This window comes from Alosa pseudoharengus, unplaced genomic scaffold (assembly GCF_046254945.1).
Source record: "Alosa pseudoharengus isolate Yale_2024_CS ecotype anadromous, Long Island Sound unplaced genomic scaffold, YU_APseudo_1.1 YU_APseudo_1.1_scf_3, whole genome shotgun sequence".
In the NCBI taxonomy this organism is placed as follows: Eukaryota; Metazoa; Chordata; class Actinopteri; order Clupeiformes; family Clupeidae; genus Alosa; species Alosa pseudoharengus.
Window position 1 is genome coordinate 41,348,477 of NW_027468718.1, and position 14,541 is coordinate 41,363,017.

Here is a 14,541-nt window from a genome sequence, read left to right on the forward strand (position 1 = left end):
GCAGTATTCAGACTGATCACTCCCGGCCCCATTCCGGCGAAACTTCTCCGAAGCGTTTCGCCGCAGCAGACCCAGGTAGCCTGCGCTCGCGCCGGTAATGATGTCATCCATCAAGGAGACCATTAGCGCGATTTTTGGATTACCCCTGGGCTACAAGGAGAACTGATTTACATCAGGCCCCAGCCTGCGTTTGCAGAAAACGGGTGAGATGGAGTCTTCTCTTCAAAAAATCTTGCCCACACTTGAATTTCCTAAGATGGCGATATAGGCTTAGTTCGGGATGGTTTCCATCCTGGACTCCTTTAGGTTGAAGAAGAGTAAGACGGACCTAAAATGCATGGGTGTAATCACAGACCAACATCACCACAGGAAATCTATGAGAGGGTGGAGTTGTGTGTGGGTGGCTTTCGAAAGCCCTGTGTTTAAATTCTAAAATAAGGCTTTACTGTGTGACCATTTCCATAGCATGCAATTTGGGGTCTGATGCTCCTCTAGACCTGTCTCAGTACATAGAACTATTGTAAACAAACGCAAGCGTAAAACTCAATAGGCTAGCAACTATTATTCACCATGGCACTTACGGGGTTCAGATGCAACATAAAACAAACACGCCCATAATCACTACCTCCACTCCGTCCAACTCTTAGTCACAACAGTTTAGATTGCAGGAAGTGCCGTAGGCAGGGTGTCAGGAGTTTTGATCAGAGCTGATTTCTTTCCTGTTGTTGCACGGGTTGGTATTAATAGGGTGGATGGATGTCCTAATTGCCATGTCTTTGAGAGCGCACCCCCTCTATAAAATCCCTATGCACGCACATAATCATCCAGTGCTCATTAACTAAACATGTGTTGCTTTTTATTTATTTTCTTCCTCCTACATAGTCAACATTATATTAATGAGAAAGGAAATTAAAGCCTTCTTATTTTTAGACAGGCCTACTGGTGAGATGACATGTTTGAGGTGTGGTGATTTAGCTTTTCCACGACCATGTTGAACGAGCTATAAGTATCTAACCTAATGAATTACAGTGACATTGCTTCAATGAGAGATTCCACCACGGATAAGTAGGACATACTACTATGATGTGCTCAGGTACTGTTGCCCCTTAAGGGATCGGGATGAGCATGCGTGGAGATTTCCGAGTCTAACCAGGACGCGGCACCTCGCTGTCAAACGCAGCGAGTTAGTACAAGCCTTTGTGGACCGTGCAACCTGCTACTAGACAACGAAGTACACTGAAGTTTCCGGACACCAACTGCAGCACAGGTAATACCTTGGATATGGCATGTAGCCTGAGCTACGGTTAATCAGCCAAGCAAAAAGTAACGTTCTCAAGTAGACCTCGGTTCATATAACTGATGTTATTGTCAACATTTCAGAAAGCATGGATTACGTGCTGTAGATAGATTCGCGGAGTGATAGCACTCTTTTCCTGTCCTCGGATTTGACAGTGGTTAAATAAAATATTATCAGTCATTCGTTAAATGTAAATTTAAGTCGGTTTTAATGGTGTAGTAAGGTTGGGCAGAATCCATTGTTGGTGCGTAAAGTTAGACGATTGTGGGGAATAATTGGTTGACATAGCGTACGTACAACAGCCTGCTGCTGCTTTTGGAGTTTTAATCATTTTTCAGATGTATGAAGACTTACTACATTGTTACTACTATAGCCTACATCACTAACGCACACATATCGTGTGGTTTTAGGGTATGCTGTTTGCTCTGTGGGTTATCCTAATGGTTCGAGTTAACAGTTGCCCTGCTATAGTTTGTAGTTCATTGAAGCACGTGCGGTTAGCTTCTGATTTCGCTGTTTTGTCTTTGATTTTACCGCCACATACGAGGGACAGAAGCGTGCTTAGGTATGAACATAGCAGACTAAAGTGCGACGAGATATTCTCGTCACTGTAATGAAGCTCAGCCTATGCAATAATGATGCCTCTTCCACTGGAGTCGGATGGGCACTGTTACAGGTTTCAAATGATGGCGTGTCCAAGTCGATTACGTGTTCTCCCTGCACTATTTCATTGTTAAACATTTGGACTTTGAGAGAGAGCGTAATTCTGGAGGAGCAATGGAGTTATTTTGTCAATAATGATGTAATAACTTCACCATGATAGGACACTGGTCACTAGTCTCTGTTTATCTTGACCCGTCAAGTATGAATCAGTTTGACCAGTAGGCTAGCCGTGTGGAGTTCATCATTAAAGGGACCACCGCTAATCTTCTGTTGACCACTGATTTTGCATTTGCAATATATTTTGCGTAAATACACATCGCGAGTTTAACTCATATCTGTGGCCTATTGCAGCATTCAAAAAGAGAACAAAAAATATACATTTTTTTCGGGGTATTTAACAGGTGGCTTCAGAAAGACTGGTGAATTATATAAAGCGTAACGGTGAAGGTCAGCAAGGGGTCCACATTTACATGTTTATTAGAAAAAAAGTACAACATGACCTTGTCTGAAATTTAGCTTGAAATGCCGCCTCTGTGGAGTCCAGGCTGAACAATTTTTGATACAAAAGTGAAAACAGAATCTCTGAACCAAATATAAATGTTATTGTTGCCTATAATAGTATTGCTGGCATGCATGTTTATAGTTTATAGCTGCCATGCAGCAGTACAACCAACGTACGCCTATTTATTATTTTTAAGTGAACATGAAAATGTTACTTGAAAATGTGATTATCAACCATCTGCTTGACTGCAAATAAATAGATCTTTGTGTTTCATCATTTGATATATTTTTTTAGGGAAGCCCAGTTTGTAGTGGTGAGATTAGTTGAATTTAATGGAATGAAATGCACAATATGTAATTGTTTCAGTTGTTAAGTTGTCAAAGCAGTACCCCAAGCCTATCCATATTCACTTTATTCACACTCTTTATTTCCTTCTCTCTGTTGATTTTGTCTCTTGAGGCAAGAGGCAAGAGTGTGCCTCCATCATCTCACGAGCACGAAATGGCATTCTTCTGTTTTGAAAGAGACCTGAATCCCTGTCTCCTTTAATATAAGCAAAAATAAACATAGCTGTTTGTATCCCCGCCCCTTTTCAAAAAAGACTAGAAAGAATACACAGGATATGTTCTTTCAGAAATTAACCTTGGCAAGCAAGCAAGCTGTTTGGTGTTTGGCTGTCTATTTTAGATTGGGGTTGCCCCAAATATCTAGTAACATCTCATTTTGGTTTTGAGAATAAATCAACATACATAAGTGAAAGATAAATCCACTCGCCCACCCACTCAACCCTCAAAACCACTACCAGAGCACTGCACAAACAACACCCTGTGGGAATGCACATATGTCGTCCAGGGCAGCAGTCGTGTCAAAAAGCATAGTCTCATTTCAAAGAGATGAAACGATGCAGAGCAGCAGTGGTGCTCTGTGTGTGTTGTGTTGTGTTGTGTTGTGTGTGTGTGTGCGTGTGCGTGTGTTCTCCAACTGGCTCATCTGGGCCTTGGAGAGGTGGGGTCCAGTGTGTGCAAACACATGGGAGCTCGCTTGGCTGCAGACCAGAGCACTTGGCAGATTGAACTGGGCCACGTTGTTGTCTCATGAAGGCTGATTTATGGGGTTGCATGGCACGGGGGGGGGGGGGGGGGGTGGCTGAATTTTATTAGGTGGAGGTGAGGACAGTTAAACGGTGTATATGTCGCGGCTCAGCTCGAGCATCAAAATAAACTTGATGGGCTAGGACACACAGGCTTTTGTTTGTTGTGGGTGGACACATAATGGACATGCTTACTGTTCACCTCATAAAAAAATACAATCAACAGCAAATCACTGTCCCATGTCAGCAGGTGAATGTTTTATCAGGGAGTCCTAACATGCCCTTTAGAGTCCATTTAAGGAGTAACAGTGAAGACATTTAGAACCAAACTCTGGTATTCATGTTTTATGGCTGCCAAAAAGCCTCAGACATGTTTTAAAAATAAACCGAATCTCATAGTGTAACTTTCCACCGAGGCAAATCGCTGGATTAAATATCTTCCAGTGTCACTGATCTAATTAGCTTGTCCTCAGGTGTGACAAGCTCTGTGTAAACAGAGGATCCCAAATAGACTCTGGGTAGTGCTTATACCTAAAAGTGGGATGCTTTTCGCCCCTCTTTTTGTGCATGCAATGTGCTTACATTATCTTTCGCAAGTTCACAGAAATCTGCCTGCCACACAGGGATGGCTTCAAAGGCCGCTCGAGGCTCTCCTTTTGCCAGCCTCACGTCAGACTGCGCGGCCACTGTGGACCAATTGTGTGAAAAAGGCTTGACGGATCAGAGGCGATGTAAGCAGGCCGGTAGACGTGCTGTCATACGCTTCACCTCAGTGTGTGCTGCTGCAACCTTTGCTTGCGGCCAGAAAGACATTCAGGAGAGGAGGGGGGGCCCTTGGATGGTGCTTGTCGTGCGGGGTTTGTGCATGGCGTAATTCGGCAGCCTCGTGCGAGGAATCAAAGGTGTGTGAAATCTGCCGTCAGACATCAACTCGTTTGCTCCTGGTCCTTATGAGAACACGAAGAGTCATGGGATGTGAAACAGTGTGTGTTTTACAGGAGAAAATAAACTAAAGAGAAAATTCTTACACAAGCACCACAGGGGCATATGTGCTTGCTTCTATGGTTAGGTGAAGACATTCTTCTGTGCCTGCCTGTTCCACCGAGATATACCCATAGTCTATTTTCTTCCTCCTCAATGATCATTAGCAAGTGACTGAATTCATTACAGAACCCCTGTGTGCCTTTTCTTTACTTTAATTTACTCTTTATCTGTTAATGTATAGCCCATATTGATGAGTTGCCGTTCTTTGGGTATATTATAGATGTTTTGTGTGGGGTTTAGTGTGCCTGTGTGAAATGCCTGTATAAGGTGACTGGTAATTAGTCCCATTCTGTCTGAGGTGATTTATGCACCTCCTCAGTGTTGCATGAAAGTGATCTATGAATTGACTAGGTAGACATTCTGCGCAAGCCTGCACCTGTAATTTTAACGTGATTGTTGTATTTTACGGGAAGAATTTTTATTATGGCCTGAGTCCCACATAAATTGATACAGGCAGCAGCAATCTGCTGAGCTTTCTTCATATGTTGACAATCTATTATTATGGCAGAGAGAAAGCCACATGCTTTGTGTAGCGGGAGTTATTTTGTGGACTGCTCTGTACGAGTTATTTTGTGGACTGCTCTGTACGAGTTATTTTGTGGACTGTTACAAGTTGTAACACGCAGAGTGCATTTCTTTGAGCGGACACAATATGCGTCGACTTTTTTTTCGAGGTTTTTTTTTCCTTTTTCCGTCAGCAGTGAATTACCACTGTTGATTTGGGAAGTCATAACTCACAGGAACCCCCCGCTGTCACAAGGTCACAATTACAACGGCATTCGGCATCTACATTACCTGGCTAATATGTTCCTATTATGTAAAGTAAATTAGAACTCGCTGCAGTGCCACCGCTCACCTCCATCACTGTCGGAGCTGCACATGCCAGCTGACCTCACATTTATTTTTACTCCTGGTTAGGCCCAGGGGCTGCCACTCTTAAAAAGGGTAGGAATGGGGCAGAAATAAATTGCCTCCACATCCAGTGTGTCTCTGCGGAGTTTAACAAATGATAACCGTGTCTAGGAAACTAGGATATTGGGAAGGTCAGCTAGTTCCAGTAATTAGCAAAGGGGTGGTGGTAGTGGTGGTGGTGAGGGTCTAGGTGGTGAGAGTACAGAGCAGAGGCAAAACCTGGAGGGTGGAAAGAGGCGAAAAGACTCCACTTTCTAAAGGGGTAATGAATCACTCTCGGACTGCCGTTCCTGACAGGGTTGTGGCTATTTCTGGTCCCGGGTGAGGTGTGTGTGTGTGTGTGTGTGTGTGTGTGTGTGTGTGTGTGTGTTGGGGGGGGGGGGGGGGGGGGGTAAATAAATAAATCACAGGAACACTCCCCTCATGTGGAGACTGCCTCTGTATGTTGTGTCAGAAGACAACATGCGTTGTTGTGAATATTTCATCCCTGGCTGTTTCTATTTTGTGGCGCCCTGGCTTCTGTGATAGTGCTTCTACAACTCCCTGTTGCCCCGCCCCCCTCGATCCCCTCTTCCACTCCAAATACCCCACTCTGCTGGTAGTTTCATTCATTCATTCATATGCTATCCATTATGCACCCCCCTCTCACTTTACTCCATTCACTTGTCATAGCATGTTGTTTTGGTTATTTATTGCAATGCAAATGAATCACCTCCTGACCGACAGACACGACGCGTACCCTGCCAAGAGAAATGCTAATGCGGTTTGTGTGTGCTTGTAAAGGGCCATGGTTCATATATTCCCGCCGCGTTCTGTCTGCACTGTGTTTATATTTGAGTGTGTCATCGTGAACTCATGGAACGTGTAAAGTGTCTGGGGGATGAAGAGACGAGACTGAGAGATCCGTTTTAAGTGGTATGCCAGCGAAGAGCTCTTTCCACTCCTTTTGTTTGTTATATAAATACATTTGGTGGGTCAGGTATTTTTTAACAAAGGGTTTGTGCGTGTGAATTTGAATTCCCTTGGGTTACCTCTTGTGAGCTTCATTAAATAAGGGTCGCGGTGTATGACAGGTGGCTTTCTGCCATCTCATTGGTCTCTCAGATGGGGCGCGCAGCCCGTCTGGTGAAATATGGTGATGAATGGTAGACTAGTGAGATTGCAAGTTATGTTTGGGTTACAGTGGAAAGGTCTGCTATCTGACTATTTTTATTAGTTATTTGTCTCTGAAGAGGTGTCTGTTCTACTTTAAAAGCTGTCATACTGTAGTTAGTTACCAGACAGAAAACAAAACAATTATATATAAAAACATTTCTTTTCACTAAGCTCATGGGAGAGGGTAGGACTTGCCAAGATCAAACCTCTCATGACAAGCATGTGGAAAACAATTAAGATGTCAGCAACCTCAGAATCATCGTCACCGGATGTGCTCTTATGTACCAGACTGCACTGGTGACACAGGACAAGTCAAGTCAAGTTTATTTATATAGTGCATTTCATGCACTGAGGTCATTCAATGTGCTTTACATAAACAAAAGCAAACAGTAATAGCAAATAAAAGTATAGAAGGGAAATAGTCAAAGAATAGTTTAAAAGGTAAAGATCATAATAAAGAAAAAAAACAGCAAACAGTAACTGGTGTCATGGAATTAGAGTGACACTCCTTTTGTTTTCCGACTGAATTTCCAAAAGGAAGTGTTCTGTGGCGAAAGAAATACCTGAGAATCAATGCATTGCGTTGTGTAATTTAATTTTGTGTCAATGCCCAATGTTAGCATGATGAAGTTCTCTTCATGTGATCTGTGCTTATGATTTAGAAATTAAATTACACAAGCAGGTGCCATGGCTCATCTAAAAATATGAAGAATAGTGCCATGTGAAACATTGGAAGGGTGATGTCTTTTTCTAATCCAGCATGTAACCGCTCCTTCCTCATTTTATTCTGAAAAGCAAACTCTTGTGGACCCTGCAGCAGGGCTGGTGAGCAGAGCTGGTGACCGTTGTGTCAGTTCCCACTACCATCAGCCAGTCTGGACATCGTTGTTTGCTCTGAAAAGCACTGGGCTACGTGGTCATTTCTAGAAATTACACATCAGAGGGCTACACATCAGCCCCCAAGTGACTCTCCTTGCAAACAATGCTCCACTTTTCGTTTTTTCATATATTGCATGGCTTGGCCTAGTTTTCAACATTCAACATTTACATACAAAATCATTTCAGATTCTTACACAGAAAGAGCCTCATATCACTCATTCTTTTTTTTATTCCCTTAAGTGTCTCCAATCTCGGCACGTCAGGTCTCCTAATTGATCCTCTATTAGTTCAGCCGACAGGAGGCGATTGTCCTTATCCGTTTCCCAGCCCTGGTCCAGGCAGCCGGGCTTATCGGCAAGTCGTCCTGCTCTCGAGGAGACTTGTGCTTTGCCAGCGAGAGGAGGAGAGGGTGAGTAGCTTTTGCTCGTTGGCTGTAGGGGTGACTGTGCGGCTACGACAGGATGTAGACGTCATGGCTGCTGGTGCATTTACATTTCAATGAGGGGGGGGAATATTGAGGTTAGTGGTCAGAATTCAGAGAACTGAAAGTAAATGGCTGTTTGAAGTAGCGTAGCATTGTTCTGTGGTTTGTAAAACTGGAGCTTTTAATGGGTGCTGCTTGTCTAGTCTGAGTTATGTGCAGAGTGCAGATGTTTAAAATATCTGTTGAGAGGGGAGGGGTGTTAAAAGTGTTGAGATGCAAATATAAAAGGTGTTATGTATTTACATGAATTTTCGCAAAAGGAAGGATCAAAGAGTCAGACATTATTAGAGGTGCTGAGCACAGTAGTGAAATGAAGTTAGAACCTAGTAATTGAAAAATGTGTGTTTGTTAAACAGTCCAGCCCAGGGCCACCTTGCGAGCAGGTCTGTGGTTTCTGGAGCTCTGGTTTGGCTGCATGACAGCTGGGAAACATTAAGGCACCTCTAATCCTTTCAGCAGTGACACCAGAGTGTGAGGGAGGAAACTCACACCACCAGATCCCGATACCGGTGGAGAAACGGAGAGGGGGCCAGCATCATGTGCGCCCGTATGTTAACGTGGCTGACGCCATCAGCGGAGCAGAAAGTGCCCAGAGTGTGCAGGGGAGATATTACAGTCAGTGGCTAAAAATAAACAGTAAGTGCTTACCAGTCACTGAGAATGCGGGTAGCATTTAATGTGATCAGTGACATTAGTGCAGAAGGCTGACCCTGTATCCCAGCTCCGTTCCCACCGCTCGGTAGCCTGGGTGTTACCGTCTGGAGTAACATTATGAGACGTGGGGATGAGAAGTTCCATTAGCAGAAGTGCGTCACTAATTAAACTTTCATGAATCGTCCCAGGGTATAAAAAGGGAATCGTTGTAATCCAAACGGGTCTGCAACCTGCAATCCTTCCCTCGGTTGTCATCCGGGGCAGTGTATAGGAGACTGAGAGATGATTTCATCCCTGGAATCACTTCCATTCTCTGAGGGAGGTGGCTCTGGTGTCCCATGGCGTGGCGTATCCTCCCCTGCGTAGCTGCTGGACACGGCCGTGGCCACACTCATCTGTCATCTGCTGCTTGTCTGTGCCCTTCCCAGGGGCATGCTGTGAGCTAACGTGTCCCACAAATATTTATGTTCAAGCTCAGAGACGCTGTCCGAAAGCAATTCACTGAATACATGAATGAATTGCTGCATTTTCTAGGCCCCCATGTGATACCCCCCAAGTGCCTCACATATACTGTAGGAGTCTCATTATACTGCAGACAACCACTACAGCTATACATATAGAATGAGCTTGTGTAGGCTATAGGTCGAAGCTATAAGGTCCAACTGTTTTGGTGTTTAGTACACTTCTGCAGATGCCTACTTGGAACCTTGCGCATCCACTGAGGCTGCAAGTCATTTAGATTAAGAGTAATCTGATTGCATTGAGGTACAAATTATAGCAGAAAGGGCTGTGCAAGTAGGTTAACAGCCAAGGCCAGGCTTTGGAAACCCCATCTCTCAGACAATTGGTCCATGACGGATTACTAGCGAAGAGATAATAATGGGGTTAAGTCTAAATCCTGAATGCATAACAGCTGCAGACAAACATGTCCCTTTTTTAAGGCTATGTTATGATATTGAAAATAACTCACTGTCCCCTTCATCATGTGGTGTGATACATGAACCTCAACCTGTAATCCATTTGCCCATTTTGTACACAAATAGAAGTAGTATTACATCAGGCTCCATATTCCTGATTGGTTAGGCTATAGCCAGGACCTCGTCACCCCAGGGGTTAAATGGAAATAAAAAAAAATCTTTTTTTTTGGCTTTGTTTGACCTTCTGCATGGGGGTGGGGATATTTCATTGAGAGTGCTCAGTTGTGGATGCAAGAGTCAGGGCCTAAATTTTACTGCGAGATTGCGGGTATTGCGCATAATTTGTTCAAGTTCCGCAACTCTAGCCATCATAATGCGAGAAATTCCCGCATACACTTTTACAGCCTGTCTGATGACGTTAATCTAATCATGAAGTGGCGTGAATGCGGTGCGATCAACTACCAAGTTGAATTGAACATAGCCTCATGAAGGCGCAGACACACACACACACACACAGAGAGAGAGAACCACTTTGCGCTTACGCAAATAGGCTACGCAACCATGGCAAACTGTTACATCTGGAGAGAGCTCCTTGGTAACTATCCTGCTAGCTCAGATCACGTCTGCCAGTAATGCTCACTAAAATCATTAGTGAACATTGCAAAACACTTGATCCCAGAAAGATTGTCTTCGACTTGTTAGTTTTTTGAACATTTATTTTATCTAATGACATAGAAGACATAATGAATTGCATCAACATATCCTTATGCTCTATGCACAACTTTTATTCACTAGCCTAAAACCGCCAGGATGAAGGCTAATTACTCTCACGTATTTCTTAAAGTGACAGGCACTCAATTACACCTACACATCACCAATGTGCACTCAATTAGACCTACACACCACATTAAAGATATGCCTAAGTGTAATAGTTTAAAAATCAATATGAAGCATTCAAATGACTAAATATGTTTAGCTACTAGTAATTACTAGTAAAATACTATACATTATTAACTAAATACACTCTATATGAATTGAAAAAGATATGAAATAGAAACATATCACATAAGCCATCATTTTCAGTGTGTGTTGAGAGAGTAAAGCAGAATCTAGGATGGCCACTGTTGTGAATGATCCCACTACTATATTCAATATTACTGATGACGTCAAGGTGGTGGGGGCCCCCCCCCCCCCAATTGTGTAAATCCCCCCTATAAGAATAACATAAGGGGGGAATTCCTCCCCATTTAGAAAAATGAATTTTAAGCCCTGAGAGTTATTGTTAAGACTTTAGAGTGGGTGCTTGTTTATTTTGCTGCATGATTCTGTAGCTCAACTGGAAGACTAAAGATCATAGTTCAGGGGTGCTCAAGGGAGCACAGTTTAACGATCAAACACATGCCTATCTTGAACTGCACATCACTGTGGATAAAGGCATCTGCAGTGCGAAGTAAGTCCTGCAAGCATGAACAGCATGCATACATGAAACAGATTTGAATGCTTGACTAGATTCCCTGAAAGTTTGAATGATTATTGAACTTTTTTTTTGTTGACATATTGTTTGTCCTTCACTTCTAGTCTCGTCTAGACTACATTCTCAGTCATATTTGCATGTGTGCTTTGTTGATTTTAAAAAATCCTCCCCTTCGCATCACGTTGTGGAGCGTTATGAATTATTCATCTTTCCTCTCCTTTTACAGCGCCTAGTGTTTGTGGAAGTAGGCCAGGTTAATTAAGATGTCCCACGACAAGGTCATTCCAACCTTAACACACCTAGCCAAATAACAGCGTCCCCCCACCCGATTGCTTCTCTAACAGGGCCCGTTCTTGGACAGCTCTACATCGCGTCACCACCCTCAGCCCAACCCACCCCCACTCCCCCTTCTAACGCCACCCTCCAACTCTCCTCGCTGGCCCACGCTGTTACCATCTGAGACGTGTTCTGTTGCCTGCGCACGTCGCCTTGGAGCGGCGCCCCAGTTCACTTCCACCCCCCGTCGTGGCGTGGAAATCTGTCCCCGTGTTAGCCGTGCGCTGTGCTATCGGTATGCATCGTGTCGTGCCGCACCGAATGGAACACCTCCGCCACGACGACTCCTCCGGTTCGCCCGTCCTCTTCTCCTCTAGCCCGCCTCCGACTTGTTCCTTCCTCCCCCTCCCCCCCCCCCCCCCCTACTCACAGTGTGACAGGCAGCATTGCTCATGTGGCTGCCAGTGCTCCAACTTTGAGAAAACCTCTGAGGGGACCACAGTCCTGTTACAGAGTGGTTTGGAGGCTTTCCATTGTGCTGAGGGGTGAATGGAGATGTGTTTCTAGTGTGTGTAGGCTATGTGTGTGTGGTTTTAGCATTGTTGTTTCTTTGTAGTGCAGAGCAGACAGGCTGGACGTGTCTCAAGATGAGCTGTCAAGGCCAGTTCTTTCCTGGTTTCCCTGCGAGAGGCGCTCCATGCCGAGTTGAGCTCCCTCCAGTGCGTGTTTATCAGTAACAGTGTCACGTTCAACTCCCGTCTGAGAGAGCTGTGAGCTTTTGCCAGTGAGCACTGTGACCTGGACCTCCTGGCATTCACTGGGCTTTGGTGACTCCAGAGCCCCTGCTGAGATGGAGGAACTGCATGAAGTGAGATGTTATTTGTTTATCTAGTCTCTTACTTTCTCTATCTCCATCAACCACCCCCTCCACACACACACACACACACATTCACACCAGGGTGCTTTGTCCATTTCTGTGTCTTCCATCATTGCTAAACTCGGACTGTGGGGCACCTCTCTTTCCTCTTCCACACCCCTCATTTGCCTTGCCGTGTGCTCTGACCTATATGTCTCCAGTCTGAATTTGGCTCCAAAAAAAAAAAAAAAAGACATCATCAGCCCTCCCACCCGATCCCCAGCCCCCGAACAACTCAAAATAGCGCAGATGTATTGATGTGTGTACACACTGGAGCGGATGCCTTTGTCCAAGGTGACTGTCAGCCTATGAAATGGAACTCATCGCACACATATATCATTACACGCTTTGTCAAGTCGCAACAGCAGTGCAAGGGCGTCAGTGCCCACGGTGGGTCACAACAATAAAACGCTCAAAAGCCCAGCAGAGGGACGGACACACTTGGCCTGCCAAGCACACACACACACACACACACACACACACAGTGAGCTCTGATGATCTAAAACAGCACAGGACACAGGCCCTCAGTTTCTTTGAAATGTGTGTTCACTGAATATACCGTACAAGCCGGTTAGGTTTGCATTTTGTATACACTTCAGACTGAACTGAAGATGCTGGTGGTCAGAAGATGGCCCTTTTTAAGAAGGATGCTATTTATGTTGTTTGACCCCAGTCACCATGCTGATATACATCAGAGAGTCACATTCATTATATAGCAAAGAGTTTTATTTAATGTCTAGAGACAGAATGTATTTTGCTTAATGCCATCTTCATCTTGATCTGCTGTGTAATGATGCTATACTACGGCAGTTTGGGTAATGGGATTATGTTCCATTTGCAGTATAGTAGATGTCTAGACTGGATATAAGGTCATTAAGATCACCTCTATTGGTATTAGCCTGGACACTCTATAAATAGCTGGGATATGTTAGCTTAGCTAATGTTGTCTCCCGCTAAAGTACAGTCAATCCCTCAAATGATTTTTGAATGTGTGAGTGTGCACTCAGGCATGCCAGGCCTCAAATGACATGACAGAGTGGGAGAATACATGAGGTCAATATGATGGATATTGTTCCTCAAGGCTGGGATTTTTTCAGCACTGAATCTCGCATCTCACAGCATTGATTTTCAACTGATGGGATATTGGAGGAATGCAGAGGAATTTAGGTCATGATCAACTGTGTGAGAATGGTGTAAATGTTGTGCGAGTATATCATTGTGTTTGGGTTGTTCCTGTGCAGAGGAGTTGAGGTGTTTCCTCCATAACTGCATGCATGGAGGGTTAAAACATTACCATGAGTCTCTTTACAGCCTCTCACTACAGAAAAAAACAGCAGTGACAAAGGGGGTTGTAATGGGGTTGATGTCAGGAGGCCTGGAAGTGCTGAGAGAGAAGCGCAGAGGACTCATAACTCCCTCATGGCCCCCAAGTGTGCTCCCAAATCCCCAGTGGAGCCTCGCTTCATTATCTGACAACCTTTGCTAGGCTAATGAAAAATGGCCCCATTTCATCAAAAAAAGATCATTTTCTAAACATTTTTTTTTTCTTGGCTATCCCTTACTTTTAGGTCAGCAGCTGTGCTTGAAAGCAAATTAAGCTCAGGAGGGCTTTAGTTGTCTGAATCCTCTGTGTGATGCATCAGTTATGTTCAGCACTTAACGGTCTCGTGGGGAGCGCAGGGACTGAATTGAAACATTATGTTGACACTCTTAAAGCAAGTGTGTCATGGTTTCCTGTTGACAGAGCTGGCATTAAAGACACACACACACACACGCACGCACGCACACACACACACAAATATATTACATTGCCTTTGCTGAATGTGCCAAGCTAAGCACAGGAAGGATCTACTTTACACAGAAATTATTCACAGTTTTTTTCTCAGCACCTTTGTGAGAGGGTCCAGCTTTGGGGCAGACTCTGGAAACATGTTAGGACAGACAAACAAATAGTACTCCTTTGAAGCTCAGCAGTTCTTGACCTCTCGTAGCCAGCAGCTTAGAAGGGACTTGTCAGCAGGGGGAGTGTATTCTAAGCAACAAATCCTCTCTGCACAACACACTCTCTCAACATACTGTGCCATGTCATCCTGATCTCGAGTGATTCCTAAAAAAAAACTTTGTTGTTTTGTTTTGTAAGCTGTGTGTGTGTGTGTGTGTGTGTGTGTGTGTGTGTGTGTGTGTGTGTTTGTGTGTGTGTGTGTGTGTGTGTGTCTGTGTGTGCTTTAGTGGTAAGCTGATGGCATGGGTCACTAAGAGCGTCCACGTGCCGGTGGTT

At 44.3% G+C, this 14,541-nt stretch overlaps 1 protein-coding gene across 1 annotated transcript in view; it reads left to right on the forward strand.

The window, feature by feature from the left end:
- The first annotated feature begins 991 nt into the window (after nt 1-991).
- The window catches only part of znf385b (zinc finger protein 385B), an 82,840-nt gene continuing 69,290 nt past the window's right edge, over nt 992-14,541 (forward strand). The window contains exon 1 of the mRNA XM_076264277.1: nt 992-1,267. The gene's annotated coding sequence lies outside the window, so the exon portion shown is untranslated. The remainder of the gene's footprint in view (nt 1,268-14,541) is intronic.